At 45.0% G+C, this 18737-nt stretch overlaps 1 long non-coding RNA gene across 1 annotated transcript; it reads right to left on the reverse strand.

Moving 5' to 3' along the window:
* Positions 1-202: 202 nt before the first annotated feature.
* On the reverse strand, positions 203-17155 carry LOC147360939 (uncharacterized). Its single transcript, XR_015139515.1, has 3 exons — positions 16560-17155; positions 2116-2296; positions 203-406 (listed from the first exon to the last, which is right to left on the reverse strand). It is a non-coding gene; the product is annotated as an uncharacterized LOC147360939 (long non-coding RNA).
* Positions 17156-18737: the final 1582 nt, after the last annotated feature.

An 18737-nucleotide genomic window follows, 5' to 3' on the forward strand; every position in this document is an offset into this window, starting at 1 on the left:
AAGAAAACAAAGATGACACGTGTTCCCAAAACACAGGGTGTGTAGGATGAAGCATCTCCTCCAACAAATTTGCCCAGAAATAAGTATTCTCCATTTTATTTTGCCCTTTATGTCCAGGAAAAAGCCCATTTAACTAAAGCTGGGAGGCTGAAGACCAGGGACATTTCAGTTTCTCTGAGTCCCAGGGGAGAGAGATGCGTGAAGAAATCGAGTGCATTTAATAAACAACATTTCAAATAAAGGAACACTGTTTTTTTTGTTTTTTGTTTTTTGTTTTAAAGAAGCAAATAAGGACACTGTACAGGAGGCTAAGAAAAGTTCCGCTGAAATGCTCTCCTCTTATCTCAGACATCACGGCTTCCGGGAAAGATGTCCACTGCATTCCAGCTCCCCATGGAGACCAGACCTGCAATGGGAAAAATGCAAGGAAGCAATGGTGAAAACCTGGCCATCAGTGACGGATCTCTTCCTCAGATGTGTATTTTCTATATTTATGTGCACATGTAAGTCTCAGAGGGGCTTCCCGGGTGGCACTAGTGGTAAAGTGGTAAAGAATCTGCCTGTCAACGCAGGAGATCTAAGAGATGCGGGTTCAATCCCTGGATCAGGAAGATCCCCTGGAGGAGGGCATGGAAACCCACTCCAGTATTTCTGTCTGGAGAATCTCATGGACAGAGGACCCTGACGGGCTACAGTCCATAGGGTTGTACAGAGTCAAACACAACTGAAGCAACTGAGCACACACACATGTAAGTCTCAGAGACATTCAACTCAAAACACAGGTGACTCTCCGGTACAGGGCAGAGCGCCACCTTCTCCTCCTTCTTCACACTCTTCACAAATCAGCCTGCAGACCCCCATGGAGGTTCGGGCAGGGGTTCTCTGCTAGCACTTGCTGGCCCTTCCAGAGGCCTAGAAATTGTGACAAATGTCTTTGAGATATAAATATTTATGTTTCAAGTTTTTGTATCTTTAAACAAATTTACTGTTCATTTGAAAATTGAGTAAGAAAGCTCTAGCCACTCTCACTAAACTGAAGGGCAGGATTCCGAGGTCTCAGACAATAACATCTCTCTCTGGGAGCAAAGCTCTTGGCCCCACCCAGCTGTTTGGGGACTCCGGCCCAGTGTGGGTATGCTGGACGATCGCCCTCCCTCTGCCCACAAGATTTCCATTGACGTAGGTGGGAACCCTGGATTCCAAATGCACAACCCCAAATAGGTCAACAGAGGAAGCCTGTCACAAAAGGGAACCTGTCTCTGAAACGCCAGTGTGGGACACCTTCCATAAGAGACAGTCTCAGGAACATGAATATTCAATCCCCTGCTCTAATTCATTAGATTATTATTTTCTAATTCTGATTATTTTCTAATTCATTAGAAAGGTAACTTCTTGGTGGCTTCTGTGAGGGTCTGTCTGTAGCTATTGTGAGGTTTCATCAGTAAAAATCCCTTCAGTCTTGGACTTTAAAAGATAAAGAGATGAACCCAGCATGGACATCAGCAAGGATCCAAAAAGGCAAGAAAAAAATGCAAAGTGCCTTCAGGGTCAGCCCAGCTTATGTCCAGGACCCCCCTCCCCAACCTCACTGTGTGTGCAGCATCCAGTTAGCACATCCCAGCTCATGCTGGGTGCCCTGCCGCAAGCTACGTGCCAGATCCTCCTGCCCCCACTCCCATGTGTCCTACAGGTTTGAAAAAATCACCTCATTTGGGGGCTTAATTTGTGATCCCAATAAAATCAAAGTGCCCCCAGGAAAAGGAAAAATTAAGCCCAGAGACCTATTTCAGATGGGGAGTTGGTTAAAAGCAGGTTTCAATAGGAGGGTGGAAAGAAGGGAAGGCAGATGCTGGAGAGGGACACACAGTCAGATGGACGCCCAGGTTTGATTGGGAGAGGGTGCTGTCAGGGGAGCGAGTGGGGAACATGTCCCCTCCTTACTCCTCCCTGCTGAGGAGCCCTTCAAGTGGCTTTCAGAAAGATGTCTGAGGCTGAGACTTGTCTGTGTGTCTGTAAACAACGTGTGTCAGGATCTTGCTTGATTCATGCAGCCATCCTAGAAGTCAGGTATTAATATTAATGGCTTGTTGTGTGGATTAGGTATTCCAGCCTCACCTGCCCAGGGTGGACAGGCCGTGAGGGAGACCTCACATCCTCACTCACTCCCTAGCACAACCAAGCCAGAAGCTCTGAGTCCAGGGCGCTGTCATCATCTGCCATCAGCTTCAGTCTCCCGGAGAGGAGGTGACGAGGGGGCTTGGTGATCACTCCTATTCTTGAGATTTTCTGGTCCAGGCTGAAATGAAGAGAGCCAGTTGCAAGCATCAGATGGCCTGAAATCAACAGTAAAATGAAAGAGCACCGCTGTCCTGCTGCCAGCCAGAGGCAACCAAGCTTTCTCCCCAGCCCTTTCTTCCGCCCCAGTTACGCCACTGAATGGATCCCAGGAATGAACTCCAGGTCACCACACCCCTAGGAAAGGTCCAAACCTGCCTCTGGGGGCAGGAACCTGCACCAAGTTCCAATTAGAAAACCATCTGGGAGGAGCTGGGATGAGGATTAGCAAGTAGAGCTGTGTTAGGGGAAGTTCAGCCACTTCTTGGCAGTCTGAGCCAGCATCTGATTGATTTATCTTCTACTTTAATCAGTGAAAAACTGACATTTGTGTAGTACTTTAGGGTTGACAAGGGATTTTTATGCATTACTTCACTAGTCCTCAAAGCAATGATGAAAGTTAATCCCTGATTTTACAGCTAAGGAAGCCAAGAGGTCCAGTGACTGGCTCGGTGATTCAGCCGATAAATGTCAACATCAAAATGGAAATCCAAGCATTTGGTTTTCTTTTTTTTAATGATTGAAATTTTCAAACCTAAGAAGAGCAGAGAGAATGGATCATCCCTGGGTCCATCACCTAGCTTTAGTCATTGTCTGTATTTTTCTGGTTTGCTTTGTCTATTTTTGTTTTACTGAAGAAATTTCACAGACATCCCATCATTTTATCCCAAAGTGTTTGGTGTGCATCTCAAAAAAAAAAAAAAAAGACCACCTGTATCTTGGAAGGAAAGTTATGACCAACCTAGATAGCATATTCAAAAGCAGAGACATTACTTTGCCAACAAAGGTCCGTCTAGTCAAGGCTATGGTTTTTCCAGTACTCATGTATGGATGTGAGAGTTGGACTGTGAAGAAAGCTGAGCGCCGAAGAATTGATGCTTTTGAACTGTAGTGTTGGAGAAGACTCTTGAGAGTCCCATGGACTGCAAGGAGATCCAACCAGTCCATTCTAAAGGAGATCAGCCCTGGGTGTTCTTTGGAAGGAATGATGCTAAAGCTGAAACTCCAGTACTTTGGCCACCTCATGCGAAGAGTTGACTCATTGGAAAAGACTCTGATGCTGGGAGGGATTGGGGGCAGGAGGAGAAGGGGACAACAGAGGATGAGATGGCTGGATGGCATCACCAACTCGATGGACATGAGTCTGAGTGAACTCCGGGAGTTGATAATGGACAGGGAGGCCTGGTGTGCTGCGATTCACGGGGTTGAAAAGAGTCAGAAAAGACTGAGCGACTGAACTGAACTGATCTTGGAACCCAAGCCCAGTGCTCTGCCCACTACATCCTGACACCCAACAGAACTTACCTGTACATGCTGAGCATGCGCTGGACTAAGTGACCTCTCTATGCTGAAATTTTGTTTTTGGCAGCCAAAGCAGCATTCACCATGATGGCTTTTGTGCACTGCTCTCTCCTTACCTTTCAAAAGTGTTTCTCTCCTGTTGCTGACTCTAAGAATTAATAGCTCTTTGACAAGTGAGCTGAGAGAACCAAGTTGTGGTGACTGAAAATTAGAGCTGGATTTCCCAGTGGAAATGAACCAAGAGCATCTTTTGGGGGTCAACACAGTGGGGCGACTCGAAGAGCTTCCAGAAGAATGATGTAACAAGTTATTGACACAAACCTAGTATCAAAGTTTTCATCTTGAGAAAATAAGAGCTTGATGGGTCTTGCTGCTGCTGCTGCTAAGTCACTTCAGTCATGTCTGACTCTGTGCGACCCCATAGACGGCAGCCCACCAGGCTCCGCCGTCCCTGGGATTCTCTAGGCAAGATCACTGGAGTGGCTTACCATTTCCTTCCCCAATGCATGAAACTGAAAAGTGAAAGTGAAGTCGCTCAGTCGTGTCCGACCTCAGCGACCCCGTGGACTGCAGCCCACCAGGCTCCTCCATCCGTGGGGTTTTCCAGGCAAGAGTACTGGAGTGGGGTGCCATCGCCTTCATGGTCCAGTCATGTTTATAGGTTGGATTTTCAGCGAACGCAGTAACTCTTGCAGGATTTGCTGCTGCTAAAGACAGTCCTGGCTGTCACCATTATTAGAGAATTAAGAACTAATTAAAGTGCTGATTAAACAAAATGGAATTCCAGCAGGGTGCTCAGATCTAGTGAAGGAGCTTGGGTGTTTAGAAATTGGGAGAAGTGTATTCTAAGACAAGTGAACGGGGTGAGGTTCCCCTCCATGCATGTTGGCTGAGCACAGAACCTTCAAGTGGCTCTTCCTGAAAGGCTTGTGAGGCTGAGGTTTTCCTGTTGGCTGTGACATCTTCCACATCCCTAAATGAAGGCTTGTGTAGCACCTGATTCATGCACCCATCCTACGAGGCAGGTATCAGTCGCCTCATTTTGTGGATTACAACATCCTGCCTGAAGTGTTTTGGGGAATGGCCTCCCCAGATAGCCTGTGTATTTCTCAGGATTGGGGCAACGGTTAAGTAGGAAAAGTGCTGTCACCATGTGGAAGAAGGTAGCTGAGCCTGACTCCACCCTCACCCATCCCAAAGGGAGCCCCCTTCCTGGAAGGCCACCTGGGGACAATGAGCATCCCCACTGTGCTTGGTGGCAGCATCTGAACTGCCTCTTGTTTTGCATGTGAACCCTCTGGGGCAGTAGCAAGTTGGAAGCCTGGTCCAGCACCTCGGTCAGCTGGCCTGGAAAGCCTGCTGTAAGTCTGGACCTGTTTCAGCCAACATACTTTCTACCAGGCAAAGAATCTATACCAGACACTGTCTTGGAAAACCCAGTCTTGAGAAGTAGTTTATTGATCTGGCAGATGATTAAAAGACAACAGAGATGAGCTCAAGTGATGCTTGGGTTTTTCCATCCTGAAAGGGAATCTGAAATTTCCTTGGGGGGTTGTCAGCCCATCCTGCTGTTGCAGGAGGCAGATGGCTCCTCCATTCAGTCAAAGATCATGCGAATGTCCCCGTCTCGGGCTTTCTTCTGTTCTCGGCAAGATTCCCTGGACAGTGACAGGGTCCACCCTGGATGCAGGCAGTCAGAATCTTGTTCCCGATTGTGCCTATGCCCAAAAGGAGCTGGTACATGGTCCATCACCCAGGCTCTTGCCCTGGCCCCTCTGCTTATGGGATGGGGGTGGGGTGCAGTTACTGGAATGGTAAAACTGCAAAGTTTTAGGGCTGCTCCAGGAGGAAAGGAGGGAAAAACTGACGTGCTCACATTGCAAAGAGCTGACCCAGATCCAGGAGTCCAGAGAAGGCATGGAATTCGGGCTGGTGTGTATGAAGTCACCTGGAGTTGTCATCTGAAACAGACATTGCTGAGGCCAAACCTTGGGTGACCTCACGTCCTGTGCTGCTAAGCAGAGAGGCCGTGGCTCGGGGAGAAATTACAGGAGCGTCAATGCTCAGCCAGAAGATTATTTACAGCCTGTTCCTAATGCGAGGGCTTTTACAGCAGTGGTTTTGTGGACAAAAGTACATATTAAAAGACTAATGTGATCGCTCATGTTGGCAGTGACATATAACCAGGTTGGGTTTCATAGAACACCTAGAGCAGTGAAGCGTGCTTCAATCTGATGACACAGAAAGCAGTTCTGTGCTGGAACAAATTGCACCCTGCCCAGGCCAGCAACAGGAGAGCCTGACAACGAATTTCTTCAAAGCAAACTTTTCTCTCCTTCTCTTACACACTTTCCAACCCTGTTGTTCGAATTGTACGTGTACGCTTTTATACACCAGCTCCTGAACTACCAAAGAAAACTGATTCTGCTTTGGAAAACATGGACAATAAAAAGACCTAAATTCTCTCCTTCCTGCCACAAACTTCTCTGCAAAACTTGCCTATGGTTAAAAAAAAAAAAAGCATTGTCCCAGAAAAGCATGCATACAGATAGTTAGAAAGGAACTTCTTTCAACATTTTATGGAGAGATATTTTTAGAGATAACATGAGCCCCCTTTGCCCTGTCCTCCCACAACCTCCCGACTTTCGCAGCCCACTGTTTTTTGTCAAGGATCGTGGTAGTTACAGCTCATGAATCATCCGTCACTTGGACGGACTCTGCCAAGAATGCTGATAGCATCACAGCCCCAGGGAGCAGCCTGCAGCGGCAGGAGCACACGGATGCTGGGCAATGCCTTCTCCAGCCCAAGAGTCTGCATTTCTCATCTCTTTCACATAGACTGAAAACTCACGCTCTAACTCAGGCTCAGATCAGCTGGGCAAGCTCTCAGACACAGGACTTTACTACCCAAATAGGAATAGGTACTCCCAGGCCATCTAAAATGCTGGCATAGTTGGAAACACTCAGAAACAGTCAGCATCTTTTGTTAATGACGGTCACTATGTTGTCTGATGCTCTGGATAAGCAGATGAATTCTGTTCTATCATTGTGTCCACAGTGCAATTGCATTTCTGGATATTGGTCAGAACCGTTTGTGATCTAAACAGTGTACACAACACACACACACATGCACACACAACGGGGAAGACATGCAGTGTTTACACACTGGCCATAATTTCTGAACCCAACATTAGGACATCTGGTGTGGTAGGCAAGAGTAATATTGTTTTATCTGAGGAAGTATATATAGCAAAGAAAAACGTCACTGGGCAATAAACAAATTGAAATCTGAACTTCTCCAAATCAGGCATTTCAGCAAGTATTTGCTTCTCTCTTAAAGAGACAGACTAATCGCAGCACAGCTTTAAAGAGGCAGATCTTAACTTTTCACAAGTATCTTTAAGCAGTCCAGAGAGACAAAAGTGACTGCATTTTCGAGGTGAGAATTTGGAGTCATGAAGAGGAGATGCCCACCCCTGTCATTCTGGGAAACCTCGTTCCAAGACACCTCATTTAATGCACATTCCATTAGCGACCCTGTCAAAGACCCTCACTTCCTTCCTCAGACACTGGCAGTAATGGCTTAAGAGTCGGGTTCTGGCCATTATCACAGACCTTGCTTCCTTACCGGTTCTCGCTTCCAGGGAGATGGGGGCAATCAGAGCAGGAGAACTCAGACAGTGTGGGTGGGGTGGGATGCAGAGCCGTGTTTAGTGTGCTAGATTCCCTGCTGGGAGGGTCAGAGCTTGCTCCTTGAAGTCCAGACTAGACGAGATTTTGTGGATATGCTGAATCAAACTAGGAGTTGGGTGAGTCTTTAAATTTTCAATTAAAGGAAAGATTTCAGGGGACGTCCCTGGTGGTCCAGTGGTTAAAACTTTGCCTTCTGGGCTTCCCTGGTGGTCCAGTGGTTAAGAATTCACCTTGCAATGCAAGGAACATCCGTTCGATCCCTGGTCCGGGAAGATCCCACGTACTGCGGGGCAGCTGAGCTCGTGCACGCTAGAGCCTGTGCTCTGTAGCAAGAGAGGTCATCACCATGAGAAACCCACACAGCACAGCTAGAGAGTAGCCTCCTCTCGCTGAAACCATAGAAAGTCCAAGCAGCAACGAAGACCCACCGCAGTCAGTAAGTAAATACTAAACAACGACAACAGAAATTTGCCTTCCGATGCAGGGGGCTGCGGATTCGATCCCTGGTTGGGGGGCTAAGGTCTCACCTGCCTCCTGGCCGAAAAACCAAAACAGAAAACAGAAGCAATATTGTAACAAATTGAATAAAGACTTTAAAAATTGGTCCACATTAAAAAAAAAATCATAAAAGAAAGAAAGAAAGAAAGAAAAGATATCAGGGATACTTGTAGCTCAAGCCCTTTTTGTTGTTGTTGTTGCCAGACTTTCCACATCAGTCGCTGGGAGGTATGCATGCAGATAGCCTAAGACCACCTCCCTTACCTGCCCCTCCCTCACCCACGGCTAGGCTCCAGAGGGGGTCAGTTGGAATGAAGACAGTCGGCCCTTCTTATCCACAGCTCAGCATCTGTGCTCAACCAAAATAATTCAGAAAGTTCCAAAAAGCAAAACTTGAACTTGCCTCTTGCTGACAACTATTTCATAGTATTGGCATTATGTTTGTCACTATTTACAAAGCATTTGCATTGTATTAGGTATTATAAGTCATCAAAAGATGATTAAATATATAAGAGAAGGAGTTTGGGGTTTTTGAGTGCGAGCCACCCTTTTTCTTTTCTAGGCCCTGCAATAAACCTTTCTCTGCTCCAAAGACTATAAAGTAAATAAGTTTATATGCAATACATAATACAGCATTTGATACAAGGGACTAGAGCATCCATGGATTTTGGTATCTGCAGGGGTTCTAGAACCAACTCTGCATGGATACTGGGGATGACTGTGTAAGTTAGTTTTCAGATGAAGAGGCAGAAGGAAGCCTCAAGTTACTGAGCAGAGGTTTTTTTTTTTGTTTTTTTTTTTTGGTGAGAGTTTCAAATAAGTACCTTTCATTAATGTTGATGTGAACTGTACTGCCTTACACCAACTCGTTAGCAAGTTGAGTAAATACTCTTATGGGTCTGAAACAGTCCTCTCTCTTTATATTTATAAAAGAAAGAGAAAGAAAGAAAGGAGAATTCAACAGCAGGATCCAGACTCGCCACACGATCTTCTCCATAAATAACACGTTTTGCTTAAGAGATAAGGTGGACTCTGGGCATCTGTTAATAGTCTTTCTCCGGAAGATAAATGCTGCAACATTTGTAGAAAACGAAACTCGCAGAGAAGCCAAGACTTTTCTTGTCAAAACAAGGGGATTATTTTCTAGCAACCAAGGTCAGTCTTTTTGACCTTGCCTGCCATTCGGGTGAATGAGATAATAAAAGAGGGAGCTGGAGCTGGGCTGAGATAGCTCATGTGTGAAGGGCCTGGGAAAGAGACTCAGAGATTTGTGGAGAACTCCACTTTATCCAATGGCTTTTCCTAAAAAGATGCCTCCTCCACTTCTGTCAACCGTGCGGCAATGACAGGGCAAGGAGGGGTGGAATCGTGTGGAGATGGTGACCGTTACATCACACACGGCTCCTGAGTCTGCCAGCCATGGACTCCGGTTCAAGGACTGCAGACGCGGCTGTGCCTGATGGAAGGGGGCAGCCCTGGGACAGCCGCAGACCTTTCTCAGACGTGCCGGCAGCGCGGGGCCCCAGCTCGCCTTGTAAAAGTAGCTCCAGAGCAAATCATTAGCACATCTAACCTCAATATTTTGAAATCCAAAAACAACATTGAGTCATGCCGGTCGTACTGTAAAGTTTTACTGCATTAAAAAAAAAAAAAAAAAAACAGTCAAAAACAAGCAGGGATCATGTGAATTATCTCTTTACATGTGTCAAGCCCAGGAATTTGACACATGGCTCACGATGGTGGAATGAGCTGGGCAGTCACCAGGAATATGTCGTTAAGAGGAAACTTGTCCCACCTGGGGCTGTGTGGCATCTCCTCGGGCAGCTTCTCTATGGTCTGAACCACATACCTGGCATGGGGTGTCTGATCATTGAAAAAACAGGGCTATAAATACCCTTCATCCTGTACTAAAAATAGATTCAGTTAAAGCAAAAAATCCACTGAGGGGAGTACTGACCACTGCAGACATCAGTTTATGTCTCCTAGCAACTGTGTTGTCCTGGTCATGCTCTCTGTGAGCCTGTGGAGTCAGGTATCTTATAATTTTTAGGAGAAAAATGAATGAATGAATGAATGAATCCTCTTCTGGGGAAAGCTCGGTATGTGTTGAGGGAAACTACCCATCCACGCTTCCTAGAGGCTTTCATGAATCTCCAGGTCAATCTTCCCTGGAAACAGTCCACCGATTCCACCTCAAGGGTCAACTTTGTAAAAATACTCAATTGGAGGAGCATCCCAGAACAGTTCCTTAGCCTACAGCATCCAAGGCCATGGGAGCAGACCACTCTCCAAGGTTCCCAGGCGACTCAGGGGGAACTTAACTAAGCTGACCATAATTCAAACTTGAGAAACACTAAACAGATGAGAAAATCCAATAAAGAATTTCAGAAGACAAATGAGCAGACTTACAGTGCCAGGCAATGTAATAGATGATAGAGCTACGGTAATTAAACATATGCGCACTAGCACCAGGGTGGACAAAGAAATCAGCAGACTGAGAATCGGATGTCTAGGAACAGATGCCAAAGTTTAATAGTATATGATGAAGGCAGTGTGTCCATTTTATAAGGGACACGTGATTATCACTAGGTTGTACAAGGATAATTGTACATGTTAAGAGATTTACCTCCTGGCCTATTCCAAATGGATTAAAAAGAGAAGTATTGAACACAAAATTATAAAACAAGACAATGTTACTGACATTTATGCAGTTGCTTTTTGAGAAGGGAAGGACTTCCTAAGCATGATACAAGTAGAAACTCAGAAAGCCTATAAACAACAAATGCTGGAGAAAGTGTGGAGAAAAGGGAACCCCCCTACACTGTTGATGAGAATGTAAGTTCATGCAGCCGCTATGAAAAACAGTATGGTGGGCAGTTCCTCAGAAAACTAAAAATAGAATTGCCATATGATCCTGCAATCCCATTTCTGGGCATATATCCAGACAAAACTATAATTCAAAAAGATCTATGAATCCTGATGTTCACAGCCGCACTACTCACAGTAGCCAAGACATGGAAACAACCCAAATATCCGCCAACAGACGAATGGATAAAGAAGACGTGGTGTCCATATACAATGGAATACTACTCAGTCATCAAATAGAACCAAATAACACCATCTGCAGCAACATGGATGCAACTAGAGAATATTATCCCAAGTGAAGTAAGTCAGAAAGAGAAAGACAAATACTTTATGATATCACTTATACATGGAGTCTAAGATGTGATGCAAATGAACCTATCTACCAAGCAGAAACAAACTCATAGACATAGAGAACAGACCGGTGATTGCCAAGGGGGAGAAGGGTTTAGGGGAGGGATGGAGTGGGAGGTTGGGGTTAGCAGATGTAAACTTCTACGTGTAAGATGGATGAACGTCAAGACCCTACTACGTAGGACAGTGAGCTATATTCAAAATCCTGTGATAAACCATAATGGACAAGAATGTAAAAAAGAAGGTGTGTGTGTATATATATATTTATCTATACATACATATATTAATATATATATGAATAACTGAGTCACTTTGCTCTATAGCAGAAATTAACACATTGTAAATCAACTATACTTCAATTTAAAAAAAAAAAAGTAGAAGTTGTAAGGGGAGAAGACCAACCGATGTAAAACAAAACTTCTCTACATCACAGAGAAAGAGAGAGAGGATAAAGGGTGAAGGAGATGAGTAAGAAATCCATAAATGAAGACATACACAGTCAGGGTGTGTGTACAGTGGATGCTATGGGCTGACTGCCCCACTCTCCTTTGTGAATTTCTTCTCCTTTATTCATTTTAACCCTAAAAATAGAAAAAGCTCAATACTCACTTTTATCACCTATGGATACGGGTGTCCGTGCGATGTGAATCTGTACAAAGAGCTATAAGAAGAGGTTTCATCAGCCTTTGCCAGGTAATGCATAGATTTCCACTGCAGGTTTTCTTTGTTTCAAGTGTGCCTGATGTGTGAGTTCAGAGATTTGCGGCTTAACACAGTTTCTGCAGTTAACAATACTGTGTTGTGTGCTTCATAAAACAAAAAAATTAAGTGAGCAGACCACATATTAAGTGTTCTTACCACAAAACCAAACCAAAGTGACCCAAGGAAACTCTGGGAAGTGCTGGAGTTGTCTATCACCTTGATTATGGTGATGGTATCATGGGCATTTCCATATGTCCAAACCCATCAAAGTGTACACATTGAATATATGCCATTCTTTGTCTATCCATGATACATCAATAAAGCTGTTAAAAAAGAAAATTTGTGCATAGGATGCTAAGAAAAAAAAGAAGAGATTGCCAACTTCTTTGCTTCTTCCCTCTGGAGTGAAGACAGATGCCTGCAGCTAGGGCAGCCATTCTGTGACTATGAGAGAAGTCAAGAGGATTAACAGAGACTTTAGCCTAGACACAGAGCCCTCAGCAGCCACAGTCTTCTGTTTGTATAAGAAAAACTAAACCTCATCTGTCTAAGGTAACATAAACCTGCTTCTCTTTTACTTGATAGAAAACACATTCCTAGCTGATTGAGAGGATGACAACTGTTAGAAAGCATGACACAAACATGTAATATATGTCCAGTCCCTCAATACATAAGGAAAAGGAAAAGAAAGAGTAGGTGTTCAGAAGATGTGTGGCAGAATAACATTTTTATTTTATTTTTCAATAAGTGTGCTATTTGGAATATGATGTTAAATTCTAGAAATATCACTAATTCATAAACTGTCATGTCTGAATTGTTTGGATAAATAATCTTTTATTAAACATCCACAAAAGCCCTTAGAATGACCAATTCTGGTTAATAACTTTGTATGGTACATAAGCTATAAAAATATGTCTTCTGTTTTATGCTATGGTTTATACCTGAAGCTAATATAATGTTGTAAGTCAAGTATACTTCAATTAAAAAAGAATGACCAATTCTGGTATCAAACCAACAACATAAAAAATATAGATATAAAATGTACATTCAAGAATGTTTAACATTATATTGTCAAATAAAAAGGGAAGAGTAAAAAAACCCTAGCAGTCTAACTACAAGTTTGGTTAATGAATAATTATAAGCCCATTAAGTAAAATGATAAGGGTGCTGTTTTCAAACAGATTATAGAAGAATATTCATTGAGATACGATGCTATATAATAGGTCTAAAAAGCACTACAACACAGAATATACAGTAAATGATCGCTTTCTGTCCCTGAAGGCTGAGACCACAGGGGTGTTTATTATTTCATCCCCAGGTCCTACTACAGAGCCTGCCACATATTCAGTTCAGTTCAGTTCAGTTGCTCAGTCGTGTCTGACTCTTTGTGACCCCATGAATTGCAGCACGCCAGGCCTCCCTGTCCATCACCAACTCCCGGAGTTTATTCAAACTCATGTCCATTGAGTCGGTGATGGCATCCAGCCGTCTCATCCTCTGTCGTCCCCTTCTCCTCCTGCCCCCAATCCCTCCCAGCATCAGGGTCTTTTTCAATGAGTCAACTCTTCGCATGAGGTGGCCAAAGTACTGGAGTTTCAGCTTTAGCATCAGTCCTTCCAGTGAACACCCAGGGCTGATCTCCTTTAGGATGCCACATATTAGTGTTTTGCTAAAAACTTTTAAAATGTGTTAAATGAATTAATGTGTGAAAGAAATGTACTAGTGTTTTTTTTTTTTCTTTTTGCTTTGAACCCATACATATCCCTTTTCTTTTTGCTTCTATTTTTTCATTCATTTTCCATTAAATTGTTTTGTTGTTTAGTTGCTAAGTCATGTTCAACTCTTTGCGACTCCACAGACTGTAAACTGCCAGGCTCCTCTGTCCATGGGATTTCCCAGGCAAGAATACTGGAGTGGGTTGCCATTTCCTTCTCCAGGGGATCTACCCAATCCAAGCATCAAACCCACGTCTCCTGCATTGCAGGTGGATTCTTTACTGCTGAGCCACCAGGGAAGCCCATTGCATTAAACATGTGACTTATAAATAGGAAAAAGATAAAAGGCAGCTAATGAAATAACCCCTCTGTTCTCCAGGCGGGCGCTCCACTTTGTCTGACAATGAGCGTGTACACTTTCCTTCCTGTGGACCACACTCATGTGTGGTCTTCAAGGGTGTGGAACTGAGCTGCACTTGGCCTGTGCCATCCTCTCCAGGCCACACCGTAGGGGCCAAGTTCATGACTTTCTTTGCCCATTTAGCCTTTGCCCTCCCTAGGGTCCACCTGCTGCTCCCACTGCTGCTGGCTCCCCATCCAAGCCCAGGAATCCCACCCTTCCTTTTTTCCATCCTTCTCTCTCTGCCCTCCACTCTGCAAGAACCCCAGCGGATTTGCCCTGCACCCATCATCTATGCTCCCTTGATGTGCTTGACAAAGTGATAATGAGCTATGGTGAACAGGTAGGTGTTCTTATCTTCCTTCCCAAGGGAATATTTTCAGCAGGAGACAGACAGGTGCATCCCAGATTGAGAAAACATGGCAGAAATCTGAGAGCAAAGCTTTCCTGTGCCACCTCTAGTCAGGTTTCATGTTCTAAGACATGGGGATTGGTCTCAAGGATGATGGGGGCCAGGACAGTTCCCGAAGGTCAAAGGCAAACTTTACAGAAGGTGTCATGACAAACATGACCCTTTCCTTATTTGCATCATCACACCTCCCAAGGAGGCTCTTTGGGATGTGTGGTGGAGAGCAGTCTCACTCCCCTCCTGGAGGAGCCCTGAGACCCACAGGACGGCTGCTCTAGAAACCAAGTCCAGATGGTACCCATCTGTGCTAACCTGCTGTCTGGGGAAAGGGGAGCCCCTCCAAGAAGTAGGTCCTGAGTGGTCATCCTGTGAACATCCACTGTTCAGGGACATAATGTCACACACAAAGATGGTTAAGGCATGACCCTGGCCCCCAGGAAACTGGAGGGCTGGAGAGTGCCTGGTCACCTTGTCACACTCCCCAGTGACAGTGGGCCCTGCTTACGGAGGAGGATGCCACAACACAGAGCCATACACAGATGCTCCTTCACAGTTCGCTCCCTCCTTGTGTCAACTCATCATTATTCATATCAATGGAAGACATGAGAAGGACCACCAAGAAGTGCTGCTGCTGCTGCTAAGTCACGTCAGTCATGTCTGACTCTGCGACCCCATAGATGGCAGCCCAGCAGGCTCCGCTGTCTCTGGGATTCTCCAGGCAAGAACACTGGAGTGGGTTGCCATTTCCTTCTCCAGTGCATGAAAGTGAAAAGTGAAAGTGAAAGTGAAGTCGTGTCCGACTCTTCGCAACCCCATGGACTATAGCCTACCAGGCTCCTCCGTCCGTGGGATTTCCCAGGCAAGAGTACTGGAGTGGGTTGCCATTGCCTTCTCCACACAGTGAAGCTGGTTGCTTTAAAGAGAGTGGGACAAGTCACTAGTCTCATCCTTGCTGCTTTGGATACCCTTTAAACATGCTTTTCCAATAAAACTTCGCCATGCAACTTGCTGGGTCAGCAGCAGAGCAGAAAGAAACATTGCACGCAGCAAAGCAAACAGCCAAGACTCCAGATTGCCTTGGAGGCAAAGCGAGGTGAGGGCTTCGCTCCAATTAGACTGTTTGCACTCCCTACACACTTCACTTGTTTTTCTTAATTTGCTGAAATTTGCACCTTCGTCCCCTTGTGTTTCTCAGTGTTCTCCCAGCACGACTGAAATGTGTTTCCAATGAGTATAAATCACTTGTTTTCAGGTGCGAAGATGAGGAGAGGAAGATAACCATTCCTGCCTGGGTTGGAAAATTTTCAGGTGCTTTTCACAAACTGGGTACAAAAAAAAAAAAAAAAAAGCCCTTAGGGACTTCCCTAGTAATCCAGTGGCTTAGATGGGAGCAGCATCTTTGGTTCCTACTCACCAGTTTTCAAAGCAGCATAAATGATTGCAACAAGTGTGTGTGTGTCTTGTTTCGTTCCCTCATCCTGGGACCCAGCTCCATTCCCGTCCTTGTTTTGTTTCTATTTCCAAAATGCAAATCGTGACTTTCTGCCTGGGAACACTACAAAGTCCTTCCTCAGAAACACTGAGAAAACAAGAAACTCACAGATTTCCCACCGAAGTGGCTTTCCACTCCTGTCAGATACAATGATGTTATTAGTAGGTTCCCAAAAAATAAAGTTTTGTGTTTTTTCACAAAGTGAAATAGAAGTCTTAGATTCCACTGAAAGAATAAGGAGAAACAGGGCTTAAGGGTCTCTTTACTGACTTTTTTAAAAATTCTATACAAAGCTTCTTGAGTCGTAACAGAACCCTAAGAATTTTCTAGAACTTTCTAAAAGATAGGGCTTCCCTCGTGGCTTAGATGGTAAAGAATCTGCCTGCAATGCAGGAGACCAGAGTTCAGTGCCCTGGTTGGGAAGATCCCCTGGAAAAGGGAATGGCTACCCACCCACTCCACTATTTTTGCCTGGAGAATTCTGTGGATAGAGGAGCCTGGTGGGTTACAGTCCATGGGGTCGCAAAGAGTCGGACACGACTGAGTGACACCCAGCCCAACCCCCGCCCCCACACACAGATTCTGTAATATACACACAGTGTGGTCTCTTTGATTACACAGAATCTAATGACTCCATCGATAGTCCTTTCAGCCATAAAACATCCTAGGGATAATTTTTTACAGAGCTTCCTTCCTTATTTATCTTCCTAAAAAGCTGGTACACGTTACATCAGGAGAGGATATACATTAGGAGCAGATGGAAACTTCCTAGCACTGAACATCTTTCTCCCCACTCACCAGGAATCTCTGGTTGGCACATTTTCATCAGACACAACAACGTCTGCAAACTGGAGACGCTCCACTGTGGCACTGGGGGTTGTTACCAATTGTCCATCCCTCCCGTCCGGGTCCTTCACATCCAAGAGCATCTCCATCCTTACATGCTGGGCCCTTTAAGTGTGCTAATCACTGCTTCCAAATGTTTCACACACTCTGCTCACTTTTCAGCTAAAAAGAATATTTTGGCTGCTTTCCAGTTATGATGAAGAAAACTTTGGTCAGCAAGGTGGGTCTTTAAGAAATGTCACAGCAGCCTACTGAGTTGACTTCCTTCTGTATGCAGTGATGTGGGTTCTTTTGTATTCAAAGCCTCGTCCATGCTGCTTCTGCTGGGGGCCTGTGGTTCTCAGTACTGGCCTTCCTTCAAGGCTTAGCCACAGAAGCCTCATTTTAAAATGCAGTTATTTTCTTTAGAAGGAAAACAAAACCAGTGAACTAGGATTATTTAGGAGGAAAATAAGAGCAGTGAACTGGATCGATCCCTGATCCAGTAAGATCCCACAGGCCTGGGGCAACTAAGCCCATGTGCCACAGCTACTGAGCCCACACACTCTAGAGCCCGTACTCTGTGTCACAAAGCAGACTTAGCAACTCAACAACAACATCGCCAGTCTTGGAGACATCTGACTCAACAGGTAAGTAGGATCTTGCCACTTTTCTACCAGCATTTATCACCAATATGCTTGTGTGCTAAGTCACTTCAGTCATGTCTGACTCTTTGCAACCCTATGGACTGTAGCACCCCCAGGCTCCTCTGTCCATGGGGTTCTCAAGGCAAGAATACTGGAGTAAGTTCCCATGCCCTCCTCCAGAGGATCTTCCCCACCCAGGGATCGAACCCATATCTCTTATGTCTCCTGCGTTGGCAGGTAGGTTCTTTACCCCTAGCGCCACCTGGGAAGCCCCTATCACAAATATGGTGGTCAGTTTTCTGAGTCTCCTCCCTAGATAGCATGAAAAGTTGACGGAAATGAAATTGAGGGTGTACCATCCATCAGCTCCTGTATTTCAAATAATGAGTTCTCCCAGAAATGTGTATTATGATAAAGCATCTAGAGGGAAAAATCTGAAATAAAATGACTTTATGCTTCTATGGAAAACAATATTCCTGGAAATAGGTCATTTCTCTGTGCTCCTGATTCTCTGGATGGTGACAAGGTGATTGACAGGAGCCCAAGACTTCAGTAAAATGGTGAGGACTATTTGGTGAAAGTCGCTCAGTCATGTTCAACTCTTTGTGACCCCATGGACTGTCACAGTCCATGGAATTCTCCTGGCCAGAATACTGGAGTGGGTAGCCATTCCCTTCTCCAGAGGATCTTCTCAACCCAGGGATTGAGCCCAGGTCTCCCGTGTTACATGTGGATTCTTTACCAGCTGAGCCACAAGGGGGAAAATGGGAAGGGCAGAGAGAAGAGGGGAGAAGGGGTGAGTGGGAGGGGGAGGAGGGGAGGATGAGGGGAGGAATAGAGAAGGGAGGGGGAGGGGGCCGGAAGAGGCAGACCTTGCCCTGCAGAGACCAGCCAACCAGAGGCCGTCCAGAGGAGACAAGAATGACTCATCCAGTGTCAGCTTCCCAGGCTCCAGGTCCTCCAGGCCGGGTCCAGGGTGCTCCACAGCCATCCACTCGGCAGCAGCAAAGATGAAAGTCAGACAAAATCATCCAAAAGTGCTGAACTCAGCCAGCTAAGTCCTCAGGGCTTTATTAGACTTGACTTGCCTCAGACGCTGAGGAAAGTCTTCAGCTGAAGTCCATTAGGCAAATTAAAAAGCAGGAGAAAAATAAACAGAGATGGATGGAGATAGCAGTTTTATGAGGCAAAGGAAGCAGTGAGCTCTGACAAAGCTCCCGGCCCTTACTTAAGACTCTTGGAACCTCAGCCCTTAAAAACTCTTAAGATCGCCTTCTCTCCAAGAAACCCTGCCGGTGCTCATAAAAGAAAGCTATTCCATAACAGAATTTTTTTTCCCTGCAAAGACAAGGGCTGCTATAAACTAAAGCAAAAAAAATATCCACATTGTTTCTCAGTAGAGTTCCTGACACCAAGCCATTTGTCTCCAAGCAGGGGATTAAGTAATACATTCAATACTGCCAGATATATTATATATTATATGCATTTTATATTTATACATATA

The sequence above is a fragment of the Bos grunniens genome, chromosome 13 (assembly GCF_055505025.1).
Source record: "Bos grunniens cultivar Pamir isolate PY7600 chromosome 13, Bosgru_T2T1.0, whole genome shotgun sequence".
Classification (NCBI taxonomy): Eukaryota; Metazoa; Chordata; class Mammalia; order Artiodactyla; family Bovidae; genus Bos; species Bos grunniens.